This window comes from Hyla sarda, chromosome 1 (genome assembly GCF_029499605.1).
Source record: "Hyla sarda isolate aHylSar1 chromosome 1, aHylSar1.hap1, whole genome shotgun sequence".
NCBI lineage: Eukaryota > Metazoa > Chordata > Amphibia > Anura > Hylidae > Hyla > Hyla sarda.
The window spans coordinates 376,698,868-376,715,182 of record NC_079189.1 but is presented as its reverse complement, the minus strand read 5'-3'; the positions used below and the strand labels follow the sequence as shown (position 1 = coordinate 376,715,182).

The following is a 16,315-nucleotide window of genomic DNA, read 5'->3' as shown; positions in this document are numbered from 1 at the left end:
TGTGTGGTTAAAATATATACATTAAATTTATAGCTATAGGTCTACATTTTAATATTTGTAAAAGTAACAAAATATTTTTCCTTGCATAAAGTTGTAGAATGAAGTTGAAATCCTGCTACTGCACTGAAAAAAAAACAGATACATTATGATGCAGAAATGTAAGGATTTACTTTTCCATATGTTTCCCATTGACTGTAATGTTAAAAAAAAGAAAAGAGAAAAAGAAAAAAGTTTCAGCTCACCATCACCAGTCCAGCTATCCAGCAGAGCATGGACAACATGAAGCTTGAGCGGGCCGGTTCCCATATAGACATCCACAGCATAGAAACTTGGTTCCAGTCACCAACTTTCTGTAAAAAAGAACTTTTATTATCAATCCAATAAAATATTTAGAAAACACATGGAAAGAAAAACAAGAAAAAGAAATTCCAACACATTTTCTCGATTTTCTCGATTATGACTACAATATTAACTCTTTACGCGCATGCTTATATACTGACCACAAATGAATCCAAAGTGTACAACCCTCCCCCCCTCCCAGGGCTTACCCAGGTAGTTCCCAGCCTTGCCCAGATAGATGCAAGCCTCATGAACATAACAAATCCACCTGAACATAAGGAGGATCATTTACTACGGCTTTTCTGAGTAGATTTTGTAGTTTTTTTTTTTATTGCATGTGTGCACAATAAATCAGGTAAGTAAATAGGTTGGTGGGGAGGAGTAGATCAGGGGTGCACATGAGTGACATAGGGGTGTAGGGCATGAGAGGGCTGTAGAGGAATATAATCCCATCGATATAGATATGTGGGGAGAGGGAGCAGAACTTTAAGCTGATCAGGACACCGTGGTTCCAGCTCCTGGCCCGGGAGTGCCGCATCAGCTCCTTCTCATCATCCACATCATCCTGCGAGGGGATCGTGCACCATCATACCAGGGAAGATCCACAGGGCAGAGCTGCCCATCACTGCCTGGAGGAGGAGGAGGATCCCTGGAGCTGCAGCATCCCCACCCCGGAGCATGTGAGTGTGCAACATAAAGCTCCTCCCTCCTTCAGTACTGTGAGTCATAGATGCACTGGCCTTGGCATCCTCATCCAATGAGTGTCCGAGTCACAAAATTCCGTATGGGAATCAATGACTTCTGACTTAAGTGTAATGATTTGCATTAGGTATTAATAAGGTTTAGGGAATCAATGTCCAGCTAAAGAGTATATAGGACAATAAATACTTAGAGATATTAAGATATTTTTTTAATCTCAGAACTTAACAATTTTGTCAAATACTTGGTTTTAATCGTGTATTTTATGTCATCATGACCTAGATCCCTGCCTGTGACATATGAGATAGTGTGTTGTCTTTCTTAATATGGTGTAGTAGAACTTGATGGATGTATTCTCATTCCTAAACTCATTACAACAAGCTTCCCATCCATCTAGTAAAATGCTATGATACAGAGTTGGAAGGTACTATAAATCATATTATTCTAGCCACTTCAAGCTAATTCATTAGAAATGCTCACAATATATATTATAAATAGAAAGTAAACATACTACATACTTTTTTCTAAAATGAGCAGATATTGTAGAACACAATATTAATGTATTCATGGATCAATAACCAACCCAGAGTTTAATTTGGAGGGCGGGTTTTAAAAGACTGTTCAGCTTCTTTTTTACACTGGATATTCGAAGGTATATTAACATTTGCTGGAAGACTAAATACAGACTTCTTTAAAAAAAAAAAATTGCTTTAATCCTGGTTCACTTTCATCAAATCCCCACCGTGCCCTTCTTTATTTGTTCACTTGAACATAGAACTCATTGGGGTATGCTTTTGTTTTTTATCCTTTAGTACCACGCAGCAGCTGGCATACCAAAGAACACAGAAACATGTAATTTTTTTTAAATAGCCTTAAAATGCATGTATAATAAATAAGCAGCAAATTATATGTAATAGAATAATGAGTGTAGATTTGTTAGTTCAGGGTGGCTCTTGAATAAATTTAGGCTGCAGAAATTTAAGAGTCAGTCCCTGCCAACTCCCACCAATTTAATATTAAAGGGGCGCTCCGGTGGAAAACAACATTTTCAAAACAGACTGGTGCCAGGAAGGTAAACAGATTTGTAAATTATTTCTATTTAAAAATCTTAAAGGGGTAGTCCAGGCAAAACCTTTTTTTATATATGTCAACTGGCTCCGGAAAGTTAAACAGATTTGTAAATTACTTCTATTAAAAAATCTTAATCCTTCCAATAGTTATTAGCTTCTGAAGTTTTCTGTCTAACTGCTCAATGATGATGTCACGTCCCGGGAGCTGTGCATGATGGGAGAATATCCCCATAGGAACTGCACAGCTCCCGGGACGTGAGTCATCAGAGAGCAGATAGACAGAAAACAACAACTCAACTTCAGAAGCTAATAACTATTGGAAGGATTAAGATTGGAAGGATTAAGTAATTTACAAATCTGTTTAACTTTCCGGAGCCAGTTGATATATAAAAAAAAGTTTTGGCCTGGAATACCCCTTTAATCCTTCCAGTACTTATCAGCTGCTATATGCCCCAAAGGAAATTGTAGTTCTTTATGGAGTCCTTTTCTGTCTGACCACAGTGCTCCCTGCTGGCACCTCTGTCCATGTCAAGAACTGCCCAGAGTACAAGAAAATCCCCATAGCAAATCTATCCTGCTCTAGACAGTTTCTGTTGATTTAAAAAAAAAAAAATTTATAAAATTGTTTTCCACCGGAATACCCCTTTAATGGTCTATCCTAAAGATAGACTATCAAGTTGAAAAGCCTGGAAAACACATTTAAACTCTTAATGTATGCCTTTTTACAGTTCTTGGTGGTCATTTAATTTACCTTAGAGCGAGATTAGGAGATAAGACCGCCCTATATGTGGTGAGTGCTTGCTATATCTTACAACCAACCCCTGTCTGCACCTGCCAGCATCAGATTTCAGCCCTGTTTAAGAAATTAAGCCCTCTACATGCTGTGATACTGTCAGGGGTTCAATCTGCAATCCTGCAAAGCAATAGCAGGGTGCCGATCAAGTTCTCATGGCAGCTGGAGGCCTTCTGAAGTCCTTGCCTGCCATGGAAGATCTGCTTGTACAGTCTGCTTGAGGCATACTGTTATAGACGATTGCTGATTTTACTGTCATAAAGAAGAAATTAAACTATAAGTAAATAAACTATACATAAAAAAACAATAATAACAATGATAATCAATGTTATCGAACTTGCCTAACGAACAGAGTAAACACAAAAAAAGGAAAAATATAATAATAATGCAGGAATAACACGTTTGGTCATATCCCTTCCTAGAATTTTTTTTTATAAAAAGTAATCAAAAAGCCCTATTAACTCTGAAATTCAACCGATGAAAACTAAAGGTCACAGTGCAAAAAAATAAAAATAAAAAATCAGCCATATTAAAGATCCAAGATCCATGGACGAATGTTGGGTTAAGATATGTAGATTCAAAGCATTTTTTTTAAAGTAGTTAAACATAACAAAAATCACATACATTGGGTGTCACTGTAGTCATACTGATTTTCAGAATAAAGGTAATGGCCCTCATTTACTAAGAGTGTTGGGTTGTTACTAGTGTAAAATGTTGTTTCCTACTTGCAGGATTCCACTCTATTTAACCCCTTAAGGACCGGGGGGTTTTCCGTTTTTGCGTTTTCGTTTTTTGCTCCTTGCCTTTAAAAATCATAACTCTTTCAATTTTGCACCTAAAAATCCATATGATGGCTTATTTTTTGTGCCACCAATTCTACTTTGTAATGATGTCAGTCATTTTGCCCAAAAATCTACGGTGAAACGGAAAAAAAAATCATTGTGTGACAAAATTGAAAAACAAACGCCGTTTTGTAACTTTTGGGGGCTTCCGTTTTTACGTAGTACATTTTTCGGTAAAATTGGCACCTTATCTTTATTCTGTAGGTCCATGCAATTAAATCATACCCTACTTATATAGGTTTGATTTTGTCGGACTTCTGGAAAAAATTATAACTACATGCAGGAAAATTTATACGTTTAAAATTGTCATCTTCTGACCCCTATAACTTTTTTATTTTTCCGTATGTGGGGCGGTGTGAGGGCTCATTTTTTTCACCGTGATCTGAAGTTTTTAACGGTACCATTTTTGCATTGATAGGACTTATTGATCGCTTTTTATTCATTTTTAAATTATATAAAAAGTGACCAAAAATGCACTATTTTGGAATTTTTTTGCGTGCACGCCATTGACCGAGCGGTTTAATTAATGATATATTTTTATAATTTGGACATTTCTGCACGCGGTGATACCATATATGTTTATTTTTATTTTTATTTACACTGTGTTTTTTTGGGGGGGGAAAAGGGGGGTAATTCAAACTTTTAATAGGGGAGGAGTTAAATGATTCTTATTCTCTTTTTTTTTTCACTTTTTTTTTGCAGTGTTATAGCTCCCATAGGGAGCTATAACACTGCACACACTGATCTTCATCATTGATCACCGGTTTCTCATAAGAAACCAGTGATCAACAATTCTGCTGCATGACTGCTCATGCCTGGATCTCAGGCACTGAGCAGTCATTCGGCGATCGGACAGCGAGGAGGCAGGTAGGGGCCCTCCTGCTGTCCTGTCAGCTGTTCGGGATGCCACTATTAGCGGCGGCTATCCCGAACAGCCCGACTGAGCTAGCCGGCAACTTTCACTTTCACTTTTAGCTGTGCGGCTCAGCTAAACCTAAAGGGTTAATAGCGCACGGCGCCGCGATCGGCGTTGCGCGCTATTAGAGGCGGGTCCCAGCCTCACTATGACGCCGGGCCCGCCGTGATATGACGCGGGGTTACTGTGTAACCCCGCGTTATATCAGGAGAGCAGGACCAAGGACGTACATGTACATCCTTGGTCCTTAAGGGGTTAATCTAGGAATTCACAGATGTAAAAGTTGGGAACAGCTATTTCTAGGTGGTTATTTCCAGCCATTTATTTACAGGATTTTCTGTGAATTTAATAGTAAATAGGTTGGGTTATGAAACCACTCCCTCTTTGTGGAAGACCACACCCCTTTTTCATCTTTTTGCAATGCAATGGTGGGTTTGTCGAATTTTCCTGGCGCACAGTGTCACAGACTGGCACAGACATGTTGCAGACACAATGTGACAAAAAAACTTTGAATAACCCAACAAAATCTAGTCGGTTTTAGCTTAGTAAATGTGGGCCAATATGTCAGTCTTAATTCAAACTAAACAGCATGAAAATGAAATCTTACCATAGTTGCCATTTTTTTCAATTATAACTAATTCTTTCCTGTTTTGCGGTATATTTTACAATAAAATGAAGTGTGTCTTTTTAAAGCACAATTGGCCTCACAAAAAAAAAAAAAAAAGAGTTATGGCTCTAAGAAGGTAAATACAATGTGCCAAAATTCACAGACCAGGGAAGGGGTTAACACAGAGAAGCAGAGTATATAAAAAATAAAGGAGTGTAGTGGGCGGGGTTATAGTAACCTCTGTATTATGGAAGGGAGATAGAGTTGGCTGAATTCCCAGCATGAGTGTACAACAGGAACAGGAAGTCCATTACAGTGACAGAAAGGTGGGCTAATGAAGACAATGCATTAGACAGTTTGCATCAGAAGCAGAATTAAAGTTAAAAAAAAACACAGAGATGTAGTAAAATAACTTTACTTACCAATATAATTGAATGTATCAGGTTTCATAATCAGAAAAGAGAATATTAAACTAATTCTGAAACACTTAATTTAAAGGCTGTAATATTAAAAAGCATGTTGTGCATGACCAGAACACAAGGTATGATTACTCTCCTCTCTCTCTTTCCTCTGAATAGTGCTGTTAGCAGTTTTAGGGGTTCTGCTGACAGATACCATGAATACAGTAGCAAGGGGTGCAGGTACACAGGATTAATTATAATTAGCAAGGGGTGCATGTACACAGGATTAAGATATAATTAAACAACTAAAGCCTGATAAATACTTTGAGGACTTTAAGACGCTTGAGGGAGACCATATTCCCTATAGATGGTAGAGCAGTAGTGCTGTAAAAAGGACTCCTTAGAAACATAGAGGCCTTGAGCAATGCCTAACCATTAAAAATTATTTTGTTTCATTTACACCAGAATTAAAGTGTAACTGTGATTTTAGAAAATATAGACATATATGGAGTCCATCTTCCATTAGCGCAAGACAATGGCGAAAACCAGCCGTTCTCCCTGCTGGTTCTAAAGATCGGAGTATCCAGACCACCCACCGATCGAGACTTCGGTCACTATGACATGTCAAAGGTTTTCTTACTTGACACTTTAAAGCATAAAAGACAATGAAGGCTAAAAATATATGCAATGGCCATGCAAGCCACACTCATTTCACATCTATTATATTGGATTGATGTTACATACATTCCCCTTATGATAAACTGCTTTGATAACCTATTACCTTTTTGTGGAATTTGCTGTAATGTGTCTCATTTACACCATAACTTAAAGAGTACCTGTCACTAAATAAACTTTTTTAAACTAACTCTAGCTATGTTCCGTTATTACTCCAACCGCCCCCCTCGCCCTTAAATGTCTTTTAAGATCTTTAAAAAGCTGCCGGCAGGAGCATGTGGGCGTGCCCCAGCAGGTGCTACATCACTGAAGCTTGCTGGGGGGACTGCTTCGGCCCACACTTCCCCGAGGAGAGCATTGGTGGGGTGTGCGAGTGAGCCTGCATTTGCAGAGTCCTCAGTGTACAGAGCGCCCCTTGTTCTCAGTGTACAGAGCCCTGCTTGTCCTCAGTGTACAAAGCACCCCTTGTCCTCAGTGTACAGAGCCCCGCTTGTCCCCAGTGTACAGAGCCCTGCTTGTCCTCAGTGTACAGAGCCCTGCTTATCCTCAGTGTACAGAGCCCTACTTGTTCTCAGTGTACAGAGCCCTGCTTGTCCTCAGTGTACAGAGCCTTGCTTGTCCTCAGTGTACAGAGCCCTGCTTGTCCTCAGTGTACAGAGCCCTGCTTGTCCTCACTGCACGGAGACCTGCTTGTTCTCAGTGCACAGAGCCCTGCTTGTCCTCACTGCACAGAGCACTGCTTGTCTTCAGTGTACAGAGCACCGCTTGTCCTCAGTGTACAGATCCTTGCTTGTTCTCACTGCACAGAGCGCCGCTTGTCCTCAGTGTACAGAGCCCCGCTTGTCCTCACTGCACAGAGCGTTGCTTGTCCACAGTGAATAAAGGCCCGCTTGTCCTCAGTGCACAGAGCCCTGCTTGTCCTCAGTGTACAGAGCCCTGCTCGTCCTCAGTATACAGAGCCCTGCTTGTCCTCAGTGTACAAAGCCCCGCTTGTCCTCAGGGCACAGAGCGCTCCTTGTCCTCAGTATACAGAGCGCTGCTTGTCCTCACTGTACAGAGCCCTGCTTGTCCTCAGTGTACAGAGCCCTGCTTGTCCTCCATGCACAGAGCCCTGCTTGTCCTCAGTGTACAGAGCCCTGCTTGTCCTCACTGTACAGAGCCCTGCTTGTCCTCAGTGTACAGAGCCCTGCTTGTCCTCACTGCACAGAGCCCTGCTTGTCCTCAGTGCACAGAGCCCTGCTTGTCCTCAGTGTACAGAGCCCTGCTTGTCCTCCATGCACAGAGCCCTGCTTGTCCTCAGTGTACAGAGCCCTGCTTGTCCTCACTGTACAGAGCCCTGCTTGTCCTCAGTGTACAGAGCCCTGCTTGTCCTCACTGCACAGAGCCCTGCTTGTCCTCAGTTCACAGAGCCCTGCTTGTCCTCAGTGTACAGAGCCCTGCTTGTCCTCAGTGTACAGAGCCCCGCTTGTCCTCAGAGTACAAAGCCCTTCAAGGAATGTGAGTGAGTACAGCGCTCCCACCTGTCTGATTGACAGGCAGGGAGCTGCGCTGAGCTCGTCACGTGCTCAGCCAGCGGTCTGCGATTTCGGACTCACTGCCAGGCCGGCGTGAGTCCGAAATCAATGCAAAAGCTTGCGGCCAGGGACTCCTAGGGATACCACTAGTGGCCACATTTTCAAAATGTAAAAAGACATACAAGGAAGCATTTTTTTTTTTTTTTATTAAATTCTATTAGAAAGTTGTTTAATATGGAATGGTCTATAACATATAAAAAAAAAAAATGATGACAGGTACTCTTTAACTTTACTTCTAAATACACATGAATATGTATCCTGACAGTATTACAACCATAATTTTATATCTTAGTAATAATAAAGTTTTAACTATGTAATTAGAATGTATGTACTCCACCCTTTTAAGCAATAAACCATTACTGTATATAATCTTGTACAACATTTCATAGCCTGTGATTAAAAGTAGCATATAGGTGGGATAACTTAGCTTCTCATACATTCAGATTCAGATCTAAGCAGTGGGCATTTTGCACACAGTCATATGAATTGATATGAATTGCATATGGCTGTAGAAAAAAACTTCTCATTTGTATTGCACTTAAAGCCACAAAAAGCCCCCACATTTATAGACTGTATAGTATGTCATTATAGGAGAGCTCGGGCTTGTTGTTTTAAATGGATTGCTATTGATTCCTGCAGAATACTTGGTCTTAGGACTGCTTTTAGGTGTATTTGATTGAGCTAAGTAACACTTTCATTACTGAAATGGTGTGATACTGAAGTGTGATATTGAAGTTATTATTGCAGAGCCATGTTACAAGCTCTTGACAGAAATTATTTTAGCCATGTATAAAATGTAATTTATTTATTAGCATGTAAAGGCTTTATTGAAACCTTCCAATATTACATCTGTACAAGATTTAATTCCTACCAATATATGTCATGTGAATGAAAAAAAAAAAGGAACGGAATCCTTGAAGATCTTATTATTGCTAAGTTAAAAAGCAATAGATAAGGAAATGAATGGACAGACTGTCATACTAAATCTGTGGTGCCCAATTTGTTATTATCTCTCTTACACCAAAGAAAGAAAACAGCAACAAGTCACATACGTGAATGCATTAGGTACCTGGTGTTTACTCAAAGGCCACTTTTAAACAGGCATACTATAGACAAGTTTTTGTGTCCCTATTTTGGCTGCAAGTCCACAGGTCTGATGTACCAAACTGAAAAATGATGCAAAATGCAATCATATTACACCCATATGAAATCGGCCTTGGTACATTTTATCAGGCACTCAAGAACTATGTTTGGCACTTTCATGGAGATATTGGCCCTCATTTACTATTAAAACCCGACATGTATTGTCTGGTTGTGCGCCAGAAATTCTTTCTGTGCCAGAATTTGCACTGGAATTGAAAAAAAACACCTGACTAACTCTCCATTTTACTAAGAAAACCCAAAAAGGGGCGAGGCCGTAGTGAAAAGGGGGCGTGTTAACCGAAAAGGGGCGTGTTCCCATCATTTTCACAAAAATCCAACATATTTACTAAGGTTTCCACAGAAAAAATTTGGTGGATTTCAGCTGAGGAAAACCCGACAGATCAGAACATGTGTAAAAAAAAGCAAAGTGTAGGGAACGTGGAAAATGTAGGGAAACCTTAGTAAATACCATGGAAAATAAATTGTAGGGAATTAAAACCCACAAAGAAACCTACACAACACTCTTAGTAAATCAGGGCCATGTGATTAAAAACTCTCTAACTGTCCCTCTAATGAAGTCAGTGTGGATGTCACATTTATATGAACAGTGCAGTTGTCATTCTAGTATGGTTTTGTGGATTTTTGTTTCATTTTTTGTTTCAATATGGATGTCACTGTATGAGGGTATTATTTGCTTTTACTGATATGAAAACAACAAGGATGTCTCTTATGTTTCAAATGTACCTGTTTCTGTTAGGCTATGTTCATACAGAATCTTTTTAGCGAAATGACTGTGAAATATTGTTGCAAATTCCGCTGAGTGTACATTAATTGAAGGACACACATACAGCCATGTACCCAATGGCATTTTTTTAAATAGTGTTGCCATTATTTGACAATGACGTGTAGCAATCTTTTACGTTGTAGGTGGATTTCAATCTTATGTGGCAGAATAACTAACAGTAAGGCAAAGATCACATAAGAATTACTAGACCAGCCATAAAAAAACAGGTACAGGCACTATATTATGAACTACAGTAACTTAATCCTGTAATACCTCTTTAAAGGGGTACTTTGCCCCTAGATAGATGTCTTATCGTGGGGGTTCCACTGCTGGGGACCCCCGTGATCTCGGCTGCGGCACCCCAGACATCCGGAGCACGGAGTGAACTTCGCTCCATGCCAGATGACTGGTGATGCGGGGTGGAGGCTAGTGACATCACGGCCACACCCTCTCAATACAAGTCTACCATGCCCCCTCCCATAGACTTCCATTGAGGGGCCGCGGTCATGACATCATGAATGGGTGTGGCCGTGACCTCACGAGCCTCCTGCACTGCATCTGACGCTCTAAACGAATGCCAGGTGCAGCAGGGAGATCTCGGAAGTCCCAGTGGCGGGACCACCACGATCAGACATCTTATCCCCTATACTCTGGATAGGGGATAAGATGTCTAGGGGCAAAGTGCCCCTTTAGTGATACTGTTTCTCCTGCAAGCAGGAGTCATCCTATTTGGAAACAGAAAAATCTCAGGGTATATAAATTCCCCATAGTTGCTCTGCAATTATGCAACTGTACCCTTCCATTTGACACATCCCATAGTCTGCCTGTGGGGCAATTGTTTGTAGCTTCTCAGTTCTAGGTGAAAATTGGTAAATATTACTACATTTTAGAGTTTCTCCTTTACACTCCCATAATATGTTTGTCAGACTACCTCAAAGTGGGTGCTAAGTGTGATTTGGTGATAGTATGTATATGCCATGTACTTTAATGTAGACAATGCATTTTACAGTTGCAGTACAGTATGTTTAGCTTCGAGATAATAAAGTGTGTCAAAAGGCAAATCTTCCCCATTAGTTATGCAGCATTTTAATTAGAGCATTTTTTAATTGTACATTCAACTATAAAACTGTTAATTGATCCTCGCCATATGATCTGAATGGATTGTTCTTCCCAGAAATTAATAAGCAGGTGATGCATTATTATTATTTGCTTCTAGAATACAAGGGCTTGCTCCTCTGAGGCTCTCCAACTATTAACACAGATTATTTGGCAGGTTTCTGTTTTAAAATGAAGGTTGTATTTCATTTTCTGTAGATCTTAATTTAATATCTTGGCACAGCTACAAATAAAACTATGGTAAGTAAATTTGCATACATTAAAACTAATTGCCATGTTATTAAAATAAGAACTGCATTTCATGGTTTGTCAGCATATTCATCTCATAGTAATATGTATGAATCATACAAGTCAAAGAAACAAACAAACCATGTGCCCCTATGATAGTGGGAATGTTAGGTTATTTCTTATAAAATCATTAATGCTGACACAGCTGAGCATCACACCTAAGTGGATTTTAGGGTTAATTCACCAGAGTAACTCTTTAATTTATTACAATATTACATTAGGCAACAAACTCCTTTTATAGCACCCTTTAATGTTGCTTTTTGTAATTTGTTACAATTATTTTATTTGTACTGAATAGTGTGTATTATGCTTGAACTGCACTATTTAAATTTTTTTAATGTAATGGTGTCAGAAAGTTAAACAGATTTGTAAATGATTTCTATTTAAAAATCTTAACCCTTCCAGTACTTATCAGCTGCTGTATGCTCTAGAGGAAGTTCTTTTCTTTTTGAATTTTCTTTCTGTCTGACCACAGTGCTCTCTACTGGCACCTCTGTCCATTTTCGGAACTGTCCGAGTAAGAGTAAATCCCCATAGCAAACCTCACCTGCTTTGGACAGTTCCTGACATGGACAGAGGTGTCAGCAGAGAGCACTGTGGTCAGACAGAAAGGAAATTCAAAAAGAAAAGAACTTCCTGTGGAGCACATAGCAGCTGATAAATACTGGAAGGATTAAGATTTTGAAATAGAAGTAATTTACAAATCGGTTTAACTTTCTGATACCAGGTGATTTAAAGAAAAATGTTTTCCAGGGGAGTACCCCTTTAAATGTATCAGTCCTGTGGTTCATGGCTAGTGAATGCAGAGGAAAGCAAATCTCAATATCTGATCAATGAATGTCTGGAGAGTTATTTGGGAGAATCAATCCTGTTCTTTGTCTTAACTTACTATGCTTTATAATGGATCTCTCTGGTTGTCTGTCTTTTCATTCATGACACAATATTTTCAATAACACTAATCTACTGCATAGAACTGGGGAGATTTATCAAAACTTGTCCAGAGGAAAAGTTGCCCAGTTGCCCATAGCAACCAATATGCTTGGTTATTTCATTTTTAACAAGGCCTCTGTAAAAAGAAAGAAGCAATCTGATTGGTTGCTATGGGCAACTGGGCAACTTTTCCTCCCGACGGGTTTTGATAAATCTTCCCGTTTGTGCTTACTACTGTTCTTTAGGAAGATTAACTGAAGGATACCCTTCATGCTGAGGCCAGTCTCCAATATAATAATACAGATCATATTACCTCGACTAGACCATCCTTGTGCCAAAACCACTCCTGTTTTAGATTATCCCAAAACCTGTGGGCTAGTTTATTTCACTGAATGCACTATAACTTTCTCCACCAACAGCAGCAGTCATGTTGAAAAGATGGCGTGCTGTTTTTACTATTCAGGGTACCTATTAGCCATGTGTCTCTGGTATGAACTGTATGAGTGGACTGTCTTAGGCTGCATTCACACCACGTTTTGTACATACGGGAGACGGCTCAGTTTTGACCCATATGCGGTTTTGGACCGGACCTAAAACCATAGTATACTACGGTTTTAGGTCCGGACAGGAAACCGCATACGGGTCAAAACTGAGCCGACCGGAGTCACCGTTTGACTCCGGTCGGCTCATTCAAGTAAATGGAGTCACGCGCCCATTTACATTTACGCGCCCGGTTTGCCCCTCCCCCCACCGGATCCAGCACCCGTATGTAAAAAACGTGGTGTGAATGCAGCCTTAGCTTAGTTCACAAGCTATTATGCTTTTCCACAGCATGTATATTATATTTTGTAATTGTTTAAACCCATTGGTACATGCTAGCCAATTATATTAGAAGCTTTTGCAGTTTTGCTGTTGTTTATCTGAACTAGTGCAAGTAACATTTATTTTATACTATTACTGTCTTCTGGGTTGTACCATTTAATCTGCAACCAGGTAGCTCTGTTCCTTATGTAGTAAAAGAGTAGGGCTGGTATCTCGGCCTAATATACATATTACATAGGTACATAAGTACTAGTGTGATAACTGGGTACCCTTAGATAGACAATAATGAGCAAATTATGGTTGTGTACACAGTTCTCATGGCTGAGGCATTATATAAGTGGTATTAATAAGATATAGTATGTAGCTATACTATATCCTATCAGTACTACTACTGTATGTTATATCTCTTATAAGATAGTGCTTCAGCTTTGAGAACAGTGTACATATTGTGCTTGTGTTCTGTTCCTTTCTTACCTTTGTATCCGAATTTTAAAGGGAACCTGTCACATTGAAAATGCGTTCCAATCTGCAGGCATCATGTTATAGAGCAGCAGGAGCTGAGTAGACTGATACATAGTGATGTGGGAAAAGTTCTGGGTTAATTCATGTAAATCTCTGCTCATCCTGGGCAAAGCAGTCATGTGACAGCTATCTGTACATAAGTGGACAACCATTCACTTCCAATCACTAAGTAGGACCACCTACATGACTATTTCGCCCAGACTAAGCAGAGAATTACATGACTAAATGACAAGTTATCCTGGAACGTTTCCCACAAACTACATATCAGTCGGCTCAGAATCTTCAGCTCTGTAATATGATGTTGTCACGATTCGGCAGGCTGGAGGTGGATCCTCTGTGCCAGAGAGGGATTGGCGTGGACCATGTCGGTGCAACGGTTCTAAGTTGCTACTGGTTTTCACCAGAGCCCGCCGTAAAGCGGGATGGTCTTGCAGCGGCGGTAGCAACCAGGTCGTATCCACCGGCAACGGCTCAACCTCTCTGACTGCTGAGATAGGCGCGGTACAAGGGAGTAGACAAGAGCAGGGTCGGACATAGCAGAAGGTCAGGGCAGGCAGCAAGGATCGTAGTCAGGGGCAACGGCAGGAGGTCTGGAACACAGGCTAGGAACACACAAGGGAACGCTTTCACTGGCACAATGGCAACAAGATCCGGCAAGGAAGTGCAGGGGAAGTGAGGTATAAATAGGGAAGTGCACAGGTGAAGATACTGATTAAAACCCATGCGACAATCAGTGGCGCACCGGCCCTTTAAATCGCAAAGACCCGGCACGCGCGCGCCCTAGGGAGCGGGGCCGCGCACGCCGGGACAGCACAGACGGGGTACGAGTCTGGTAAGCGGTTCGGGATGCGCATCGCGAGTGGGCACATCCCGCGTCGCAAATCGCATCCCGGCTGGGGACATTATCGCATCGCACCCGGTCAGCAGGTCTGACCGGGGCGCTGCGAACAGAAGAACGCTGTGAGCGCTCCGGGGAGGAGCAGGGACCCAGAGCGCTCGGCGTAACAGATGTCCACAGATTGGACTGCATTTTCAATGTTACAGGATCCCTTTAAACCATTACATGTAGCATGAAATGACTTGTCTTGTCATGCTTGGCATGCTTACCTTTAGAACTGTATGAGCGTCATGATATGGTTGACACAAAAAGACATATATTTGTGACTTCTCATCATCAAGTTAAATATTTTCACAACCTGATCATACTGTGAATCTGAGCAATTAAAAAGATAAGCACTGATGGATAGGGCATGAAAAGTGATACTAAGAAGTCTATTGTTACGCCGAGCGCTCCGGGTCCCCGCTCCTCCCCGGAGCGCTCGCTACACTTCCCTCACTGCAGCGCCCCGGTCGGTTCCACGGACCCGGGGCGCTGCGTTACCACCTCCGGCCGGGATGCGATTCGCGATGCGGGTAGCGCCCGCTCGCGATGCGCACCCCGGCTCCCGTACCTGACTCGCTCCCCGTCAGTTCTGTCCCGGCGCGCGCGGCCCCGCTCCCTAGGGCGCGCGCGCGCCGGGTCTTTGCGATTTAAAGGGCCACTGCACCGCTGATTGGTGCAGTGGTTCCAATTAGTGTTTACACCTGTGCACTTCCCTATATCACCTCACTTCCCCTTCACTCCCTCGCCGGATCTTGTTGCCCTAGTGCCAGTGAAAGCGTTCCTTGTGTGTTCCTTGCCTGTGATTCCAGACCTTCTGCCGTTGCCCCTGACTACGATCCTTGCTGCCTGCCCCGACCTTCTGCTACGTCCGACCTTGCTTCTGTCTACTCCCTTGTACCGCGCCTATCTTCAGCAGCCAGAGAGGTTGAGCCGTTGCTAGGGGATACGACCTGGTCACTACCGCCGCAGCAAGACCATCCCGCTTTGCGGCGGGCTCTGGTGAAAACCAGTAGTGACTTAGAACCGATCCTCTAGCACGGTCCACGCCAATCCCTCTCTGGCACAGAGGATCCACCACCTGCCAGCCGGCATCGTGACAGTAGATCCGGCCATGGATCCCGCTGAAGTTCCTCTGCCAGTTGTCGCTGACCTCACCACGGTGGTCGCCCAGCAGTCACAACAGATTGCGCAACAAGGCCAACAGCTGTCTCAACTGACTGTTATGCTACAACAGTTACTACCACAGCTCCAGCAATCATCTCCTCCGCCAGCTCCTGTACCTCCTCCGCAGCGAGTGGCCGCTTCTGGAATACGACTATCCTTGCCGGATAAATTTGATGGGGACTCTAAGTTTTGCCGTGGCTTTCTTTCCCAATGTTCATTACACTTGGAGATGATGTCGGACCAGTTCCCCACTGAAAGGTCTAAGGTGGCTTTCGTAGTCAGCCTGCTGTCTGGAAAAGCCCTGGCTTGGGCCACACCGCTCTGGGACCGCAATGACCCCGTCACTGCCTCTGTACACTCCTTCTTCTCGGAAATTCGAAGTGTCTTTGAGGAACCTGCCCGAGCCTCTTCTGCTGAGACTGCCCTGTTGAACCTGGTCCAGGGTAATTCTTCCGTTGGCGAGTATGCCGTACAGTTCCGTACCCTTGCTTCAGAATTATCCTGGAATAATGAGGCACTCTGCGCGACCTTTAAAAAAGGCCTATCCAGCAACATTAAAGATGTTCTGGCCGCACGAGAAATCCCTGCTAACCTACATGAACTCATCCATCTTGCCACTCGCATTGACATGCGTTTTTCCGAACGGCGTCAGGAGCTCCGCCAGGATATGGACTCTGTTCGCACGAGGCGTTTCTTCTCCCCGGCTCCTCTCTCCTCTGGTCCCCTGCAACCTGTTCCTGTGCCTCC

At 42.3% G+C, this 16,315-nt stretch overlaps 1 long non-coding RNA gene across 1 annotated transcript in view; it reads right to left on the bottom strand.

Annotated features, from left to right (window-relative positions):
• Positions 1 to 232: 232 nt before the first annotated feature.
• Positions 233 to 16,315, bottom strand: part of LOC130275588 (uncharacterized) — an 85,080-nt gene continuing 68,997 nt past the window's right edge. The window contains exon 5 of the long non-coding RNA XR_008844833.1: positions 233 to 350. This is a non-coding gene — a long non-coding RNA (uncharacterized LOC130275588). The remainder of the gene's footprint in view (positions 351 to 16,315) is intronic.